Below are 8,823 nucleotides of genomic sequence, written 5' to 3'. Positions count from 1 at the left end.
CAATCCCATTTATCATTGCACCAAAAAAATTAAGATACCTAGGAATAAACTTAACTAAGGAGGTAAAAAGACCTGTACTCGGAAAACTACAGGGCATTGAAAAAAGAGATAGTGGAAGACATAAAAAAAATGGAAGAACATACCATGTTCATGGATTGGTAGAATCAACATTATTAAAATGTCCATACAACCCAAAGCAATCTACAGATTCAATGCAATCTCCATTAAAGTACTAATGGTATATTTCACAAACCTAGAAGAAACTCTCCAAAAATTCATATGGAATTTAAAAAGACCCTGAAAAGCCAAAACAATCTTGAGAAAGAAGAACAAAGTTAGAGGGGTCACAATACTAGATATCAAGCTATATTAAAAAAGCCACTGTTCTCAAAACTGCCTGGTACTTGCACAAGAACAGACATATAGACCAATGGAACACAACAGAGAACCCAGAAATCAACCCAAGCCATTATGCTCAATTAATATTTGACAAAGGAGGCAAGAGCATACAATGGAGTCAAGACAGTCTTTTCAATAAATGGTGCTGGGAAAATTGGACAGATACATACCAAAAAAATAAAACTAGACCACCAACTTACACCATACACAAAAATAAACTCAAAATGGATAAAGGACTTAAACGTAAGATGGGAAACAATAATAATCTTAGAAGAATCCATAGGCCACAAAATATCAGACATATGTCATAGCAATATCTTTACCGATACAGCTCCTAGGCAGTGGAAACTAAGGAGAAAATGAACAAATGGGACTACATCAAAATAAAAAGCTTCTGCACAGCAAAGAAACCATCAACAAAACACAAGAAAACCACTGCATGAGGAGAAACATATTTGCCAATCTTATATCCGATAAGGGCCTAATCTCCAAAATTTATAGGGAACTCATACATCTTTACAAAAGGAAGATAAACAATCCAATAAAAAAATGGGCAAAGGACGTAAATAGATACTTTCGAAAGTGGACATACAGAAAGCCAAGAGACATATGAAAATATGCCCAAAGTCACTAATCATCCCAGAGATGCAAATCAAAATGACAATGAGGTACCATCTCACATGTGTCAGAATGACTATCATCAACAAATCAACAAACGACAAGTGCTGGCAAGGATGTGGAGAAAAAGGAACCCTTGTGCATTGCTGGTAGGAATGCAGACTGGTGCAGCCACTATAAAACTGTATGAAGTTTCCTTAAAAAATTAAAAATGGAACTCCCATTTGATCCTGTGATCCCACTTCTAGGAATATATCCCAAGAAACTAGAAACACCAATCAGAAAGGACATATGCACCCATATGTTCATAGCAGCACAATTTATAATAGGTAAGATTTGGAAACCGCCTAAGTGCCCATCAGCAGATGAGTGGATTAAAAAACAGTGGTGCATCTACACAATAAAATACTATGTTGCTGTAAAAAAAAAAAAAGGAAAGAAACTCTTACTATTCTCAACAGCATGGATGTACATGGAGAGCATTATGCTAAGCGAAATAAGCCAGTCAGAGAAAGATACTTATCACATGATCTCACTCATTTGTGGAATATAATGAACAATATAAACTGATGAACAAAAACAGATCCAAAGACAGAGAAGCATTGAACAGACCATTAAACTTCAGAGGGAAGGCAGGGCTGGGAGGATGGTAAGAGATCAACCAAAGGACTTGTAAGCATGCATATAAGCATAACCAATGGACACATACAATAGGGGGGAGGGGGAGGGCATGTGCTAAGGGGTGGGAGTGACCGGAAAGAGGTCAATGAGGGAAAAAGGAGACATATGTAATACTATATGTAATACTTTAAACAATAAAGAACACAAACAAACAAAAAACACACTATGTTTTATCTTTAAAGATTCTGAGATATATTCTTAACCCTGCTATGTCAATAGTCACTCTTAATCACCAGACATTATGAAGTTGATGTCAATTTGATCTCTTAACTCATTCATTACTCCTATGACAGATGTCATTAGTTTAATGATCAGAGTTATCCATTGTCATAATTAAGGTGATGACTTAATGAGGCTGAATATATCATTACTTAATATATCAAATTAGGAAAAGATATCATGGCTGGGCACCACCCACTATATTTGAAGATGAGTCAATACATTAAATACTTCTCAGTAAAACAACCCTGTGGCCTTCAATACTTTTAATTTTCTGAGGGATCTTAAATAATGGCAGGAGGTAGGGCTCTCCCAAGCTCTGATGTTGGCCATTAGAGCCAATAAAAGCACCCCTGGCATTCATTATGTCTTGTCCTGGAGGCAGCTTCACAATTGTGATGCTTTATGTGTGTGGCCACAGAGTATGAAGTCATATTTCCAAGCCCAGCTCCACTGCTAACCACTTACTCCCTATAGCCTTTTTGAGAAGTGATCTTTCTTTACATTGGCCTGCTGAAATTTTCCCTGTGTAACCCTCTGAACAATTTCTTACAATTGATGGTGTTTTGAAATTTTAAAAGACCTCTGAAAACACTATCTCATAAAAAAAATCAAAAGGGAGTTGTTCTTATTTTCTTCTGCAGCTTTCTTGGGACATGGACCAGGCATGTCCTAAATTACTTGTCATCCACGGGGTGCTAACGGGATGTTTCCTATAAGAATAATGGGTCCTGGGTACCAGTATCCATGTCATATGTATATTCTATCTCTACTAAAGCAAGCACTAATTTATCCCATTATATTTTAATTTTTCAATCCTCTGAATCAATTACAGGATGATTCTACTGCACATGTGTTGATAAGAAATTGAAATGAGCCAAACTATTTTGCTTGTTTATCAAAATCCCCCTGGGATGACTGCAAAAAGTTCATTGGAACCATTTCTAACTATGTGTGTAGTTTCAGTGTCCAAACTTGATATTAAGTTAACTTTATCAGAATTTCACTAGAAATCAATGTTTCTTTTTATATCCCATTGAACCATTCACTGATTTCTTTAAACACTTGCTCATTCATTCATTTATTCACCATTTAACTTATTGAATTCCTTCTATGTGCCAGATATAGAGAAAGTATAGAATCAAATAAAATAAGTCAATGTCTTCGAAAGGTTTAGTTCCAGTGGGTTGATCACTGTCTGGCATGGGAAGCAGACATGTGGACTGAGAACTGTAACAAATTGATATGTACTGTTTTAGAGATCAGTCAGTAACTGAACACACAAACAACAAAATGACTGAGTAAAAACTTTTTGAAGAACAATTTCAAAGAAGTGTTATCACTTATACTGAATTAGTGAGATTTTTCTAGAGAGAGGGAGTTACAAAGTGTTCACCATATTCATGAAAATATTTGGAAGGTGAGGGATCTTTACATACATGGTGTATCTAGAAGACATAAAAGGCTCCAAGTATGGCTTAGAAAGGAAGCTGGAGCCAAATAAGCAAGGTTCTTACAGACTATTGAGATATTTTGGAGGTATTCTTAAGATTCTTCATCTTTAAAACACAGTATTTGATCTAAATTTTTTGTTGTTGCACACATAAATTCCCTGGTTATCTTGAAAAGTTAAGTACAATAGAGTTGTTGAGCTTAAAATCATTAGATATGTTTTAAAAATATATTTAATTTGCTATACTTTCATGTGATTTGTATTTTCAATAGTATTCTATCTAGCTGCATTTTTTAAAGAAAAGCAAAAATACACCCCTGTTGAAGGTGAAGGTAAAGAAAATGTTTTAAAATTAAAAATTAAACTAAATTTTCAACATGGAAAATACAGTTGGAAATACTTCCTTCCATTGTTAGGTGTTTTTTGTCTCTGAAAACAATATCTATGTCTATGTCTATCTATATCTACATATTATCAACTACCTATGTTCTCAAAATTGCCCTCTCAAAGAACTTGAAGACATAATTTTCAACCTGTGTAAAAAGATATAAGCATTCTTCTTTTTTCAAGAACAACTGAATATAATAAGGGAAGTTTACCTATTGAATTGCAACAGCAATAACAAATTGTATAATTGGTGAATAAGATTGCAGATTGTGGTTCATGACATGAACCCATTTTTCCACTTGACTCTTCATTTTCATCATGAGGTTAAACTAGAATTTGACATATTATGTAAAGTTAGTTAATTCTGTAACACATAAATGAGATAATTCTAATATATAAATTAGTTAAATTTTGTAAATCAATATTTATGAATATATATAATTTTGAAATCATTACATGTGAATTTCTGGTATACATGGTAATAATAGTAAATGGGCCTGTATAATAAAAACATTTGGATTCTTCTGCTGTGGTGAATAGGGGACAACTGTGTTTTGTATAAAGGACCTTGCCCTGATTCAATTAAATCATAATCTTGATTGAGGATAGTCTATCCATTTGCCTATGAGTGACCTACTCACTTTAAGTTTTTAATACATATAGTCAGATAATTTATTTATGTAATAATGACCCATGGAGCCATCATCTCAAGCAAAAGCTAGGATCTTGACAATAACTTGCATTAAATGATATCCTTTCTACCAACATACCCTAGCCTTCCAACACTCACGGGGTTCACATCTTAAATCCTGTGTTCATAATTCCCTTCCTTTCTTTTTTTTCTTTTTTAATTTTTTTAATTAAATCTTTATTGTTCAGATTATTACAGTTGTTCCTCTTTTTTCCCCCATAGCTCCCCTCCACCCAGTTACCACCTCACCTTCTGCCCTTACCCCTGCCACTGTCCTCATCCATAGGTGTATGATTTTTGTCCAGTCTCTTCCCGCACCTCCCATACCGCTTCCCCGCTCGCTGAGAATTGTCAGTCCACTCCCTTTCTATGTCCCTGATTCTATTATATTCACCAGTTTATTCTGTTCATCAAATTTTTATTTGTCTTCTTAAAGGATACCTTTCAGCATTTCATATAATATGGTTTGGTGGTGATGAACTCCTTTAGCTTTTTCTTATCTGTGAAGCTCTTTATCTGACCTTCACTTCTGAATGATAGCTTTGCTGGATAAAGTAATCTTGGTTGTAGGTTCTTGGTATTCATCACTTTAAATATTTCTTGCCACTCCCTTCTGGCCTGCATAGTTTCTGTTGAGAAATCAGCTGACAGTCATATGGGTACTCCCTTGTAGGTAACTAACTGTTTTTCTCTTGCTGCTTTTAATATTCTCTCTTTGTCTTTTCCTCTTGGCATTTTAATTATGATGTGTCTTGGTGTGGTCCTCTTTGGATTACTTTTGTTTGGGGTTCTCTGCGCATCCTGAACTTGTAAGTCTATTTCTTTCACCAGGTAGGGGAAGTTTTCTGTCATTATTTCTTCAAGTAGGTTTTCAATATCTTGCTCTCTCTCTTTTTCTGGCACCCCTATAATTTGGATGTTGGTACGCTTGAAGTTGTCCCAGAGGCTCCTTACACTATCTTCATATTTTTAAATTCTTTTTTCTTTTTGTTTTTCCGATTGGGCGTTTTTTGCTTCTTCGTATTTCAAATCTTCGCTATCCTCAGTGTGTGAAGTGGCAAGGGCAGTGTTCACCTCAACTCCCTCCTCATCAGACTGAATGCTGGGGTTGGGCTCGCCACCTTCACTGGGGTCCTGGGTGGCCAAATCAGTGCAGGATAAGGAAGGTGACTAGCCTCATAATTCAGAGAAACTTGGTACTTGAAGAGTAACTCCACTTCGATGTGATTGATTCAGACCCTAAGACAGGGGATAGCTTGGCATTATCTTCTCCACCCAACTGTCAACAATAAAGATTAAAAATAAAAATAAATCTGTAAATACTACCATGATAACCTCTCCCCCAATGAGTCTTTACCATATTTATTATGAAGCTCAATGTTATAACATGAAGCATATGTCATTAAATTTTAACCCAGTGGAGAAAAAAAAACACAAAATAACATTCAGGGTCCCCTGGTCAGATATGTCCATTATACCCCTCTGTTCCAGCATGTTGGTATTTACCTCCATGGATAACATCCTTCCCTTGGGCTCTCGCCTCTCTGCCACCTGCAGGTAACCTGGGGAAAGGTACTGCAGGGAGGCTCCCTCAGAAACCTTCTGCCACTCTTTTGGCTTCATTTGCTGGGTGTGCTCCATTTCCAGGACCTTCTGGGTGTGCTCTGTGTCCAGTTCAGCTTTGAAGGTTTCAAGTTCCTTCCTCTTATTTTCCTTGTAACTTTCCAGGTGTTGGGACTGCGTGGGTTTGTATCATTCTAATTCACACGTGCACATAAATCCTCCAGATTCCACAGGTCGTTCCCTACCTCCTCAAAACTAGTCTCTAAAGGTATCAGATTTGCTGTCAAGGATTCTAAAAACAATTTTTTTTGTTAATCCTCACCTGCGATATTTTCCCATTGATTTTTAGAGAGAGTGGAAGGGAGGGGGATAGACAGAGAGAGAAACATTGATGTGAGAGAGAAAACATGGATTATTTGCCTCCCGCATGCACCCCCGACCAGGGCCATGGATCGAGCCTGCAAACTATGTACCTGCCCTTGACCGGAATCAAACCCAGGATCCTTCAGTCTGCAGGCCAACGTTCTATCCACTCAGCTAAACCGGCTAGGGTGATTCTAAATTTTTAAAAATCTGTTTTTCATGTTAGGCTTCTGTGCATATGTTCTACGCATAATTTCATATTTAGAAAGTATTCTGCTAAACTATTAAAAACATCTATAATATGCATACTATATATATATATATATGAAATATGTAATCTTCTTGATAACACAACTAGGATGTACTATATTCTTACTTTATAGATGATGATATTAAACCTCAAGAGGTAAGTAATTTGTCCAAAGCCACACAGATCTTAGGTGCTATGGCTCAGATGGGAGCCATTTCTGCATCACTGTAACCCCTATGATGTTCCAATTATCCCTATGTATTTAGGTCCTTATTGTGTTGAACTAATTGCATTGAGTATAAGATGTGATGACACAGGAATAAGGAGAAGTTATGTTAATAAACACAGATGATATAATCATTATTTTCAGAGAATTCCTTGGAGAGCTGTGTTTAAATTGTCTATTGAAGCAGAGATATGCATTGGTAAATATTCTGCATTAGATTCTGTTCCTCAAAAACCATAATATAGTATAATCTGAAAATGAAGGCAGAATGGCCAGTGGGTATGTGGCACCCTCTCCTGAGATTATAGCACTATAGGTACATCAAGCTGCATCCCACACCAAGAGCATTTCTCTGTAGGCGGCCAAGAGAATGGGATATCCATGATCCTTCTGCCAGCGATGCACCCAGTGATGCTGGCTGCTGTAAACTCAAGCCTATTGTGTGACAGGAAAGATGGGGAAGGAAGGAGTGATACATGATGATATGAGGAGCTCCATCTTATTCAAATGGATGTCGCCATATTTTAGCTTCAACAAAAAATGCGGGAAGACTTTCAGTCAGTAAAAAGCAAAATAAATAGATAAATACTCACAAAGCAAAATTTAAATTTCTTAATGTAAAAGTCATGTATAAAGGTAAACTGTAGGCAACAGATAAAAGTCAACAATACCGCTGTGTATTATCACAAACTGCTTAACTGCAGGCAAATAAAATCAGGGAAAATAAATTTGAAGACATGCAATTAAGACTCGCTTTGAACAAATGGAATTTTATTTCCTTGTTCTAATTAGAAACAAATAAAAAGTAAACAGCTGTTGCAATAACTTGGCTTCAATTAAAAAGATATTTGGGGTTCATTTCACTCATGTACACCTGACACAGTTACCTCCCAAGGGAACCTGACTAAATGTGGAGAGTTGCCTCATTCTGAAGAGATACAACAAAGTGCACTAATAATTAAGACACCATTCGCAAATTAGTCAACTGAAGCTCAGCCAAGACTTAAATATGAGATAAAATGTAATCAAAATATAAAACTATGACTTTTATTGTGAAAAATAAATGTTTTAGCTCCTGTTAAGATTCTTAAGAAATGAATAGCTTCCAATGAAGTTGTTCTGACAATTCTTTTGAGAGTCTTAAAGTATTATTTCTATTTCTCAGATGTGTATTTTTTGTTTGAATTTTCCTTCTGTGCAATATGCTGTGGTAGCTTTACACAACCTAAATCACAGTCATGGGTGCCCTAATATAAACCTGCAGGAATAGGTTGGGAGTAATGGCTTGGCCCTCTCTGAGTGATGCCAGATTGGGAATATTGGGAACACCTACAGATAGATGGCCATGTTAGTAGGAACATTTAACAACAGGCAGTTGGAGGAAATAAAGTAAAACATATTAACTATAGTATCTGAAGGTGTGGTCCTAACATGTTCTTAGTGATACCAGTAAGATGGCACAAGTGGCCATTATCAACCATGTACGTAAGTGGTCACTGTCTAGTATGTATAGTGGTGGGATTCTAAACCTTGGCAGGAAATAGACAAGAGCAAGTAGAGTCATATATAATATATACTAGTATAGCAAGTGTCACAGAGAACTTTGCTCACGAAATCATAGCACTCAATCACAGGGCACCTGAACCACCAATTACATGCTATTTATATTAAAATTTGCTTGGTAAACAATCATCTGGACATCTGTGGCCTTTGAATCTATCTAAGGCAGTGATTCACAAACTGGCACACAGTTATATCACTTAGGAATATATATATATATATATATATATATAGTCTCCTGGTACCTGGCTTCTACCAGAAAATATTCTGATGTAATTAGTATAGGGTGAGACAATGAGTATAGGGTGAGACAATGCCATTGAGTGTTTAAAAGATACTCATAAGGTTCTAATATGCAGTAAAGTTTGGGAACTGACGGATAAAGTCAGGAATCACCCAGACACTCAATGTAG

At 36.2% G+C, this 8,823-nt stretch overlaps 1 pseudogene; it reads right to left on the bottom strand.

Annotated features, from left to right (window-relative positions):
- Positions 1-8,823, bottom strand: part of LOC102440835 — a 170,331-nt pseudogene that overhangs the window by 121,545 nt on the left and 39,963 nt on the right.

Source organism: Myotis lucifugus, unplaced genomic scaffold (assembly GCF_000147115.1).
Source record: "Myotis lucifugus unplaced genomic scaffold, Myoluc2.0 scaffold_237, whole genome shotgun sequence".
Classification (NCBI taxonomy): Eukaryota; Metazoa; Chordata; class Mammalia; order Chiroptera; family Vespertilionidae; genus Myotis; species Myotis lucifugus.
The sequence above is the reverse complement of the archived record's forward strand: the minus strand, read 5'-3'. Positions and strand labels throughout refer to the sequence as shown.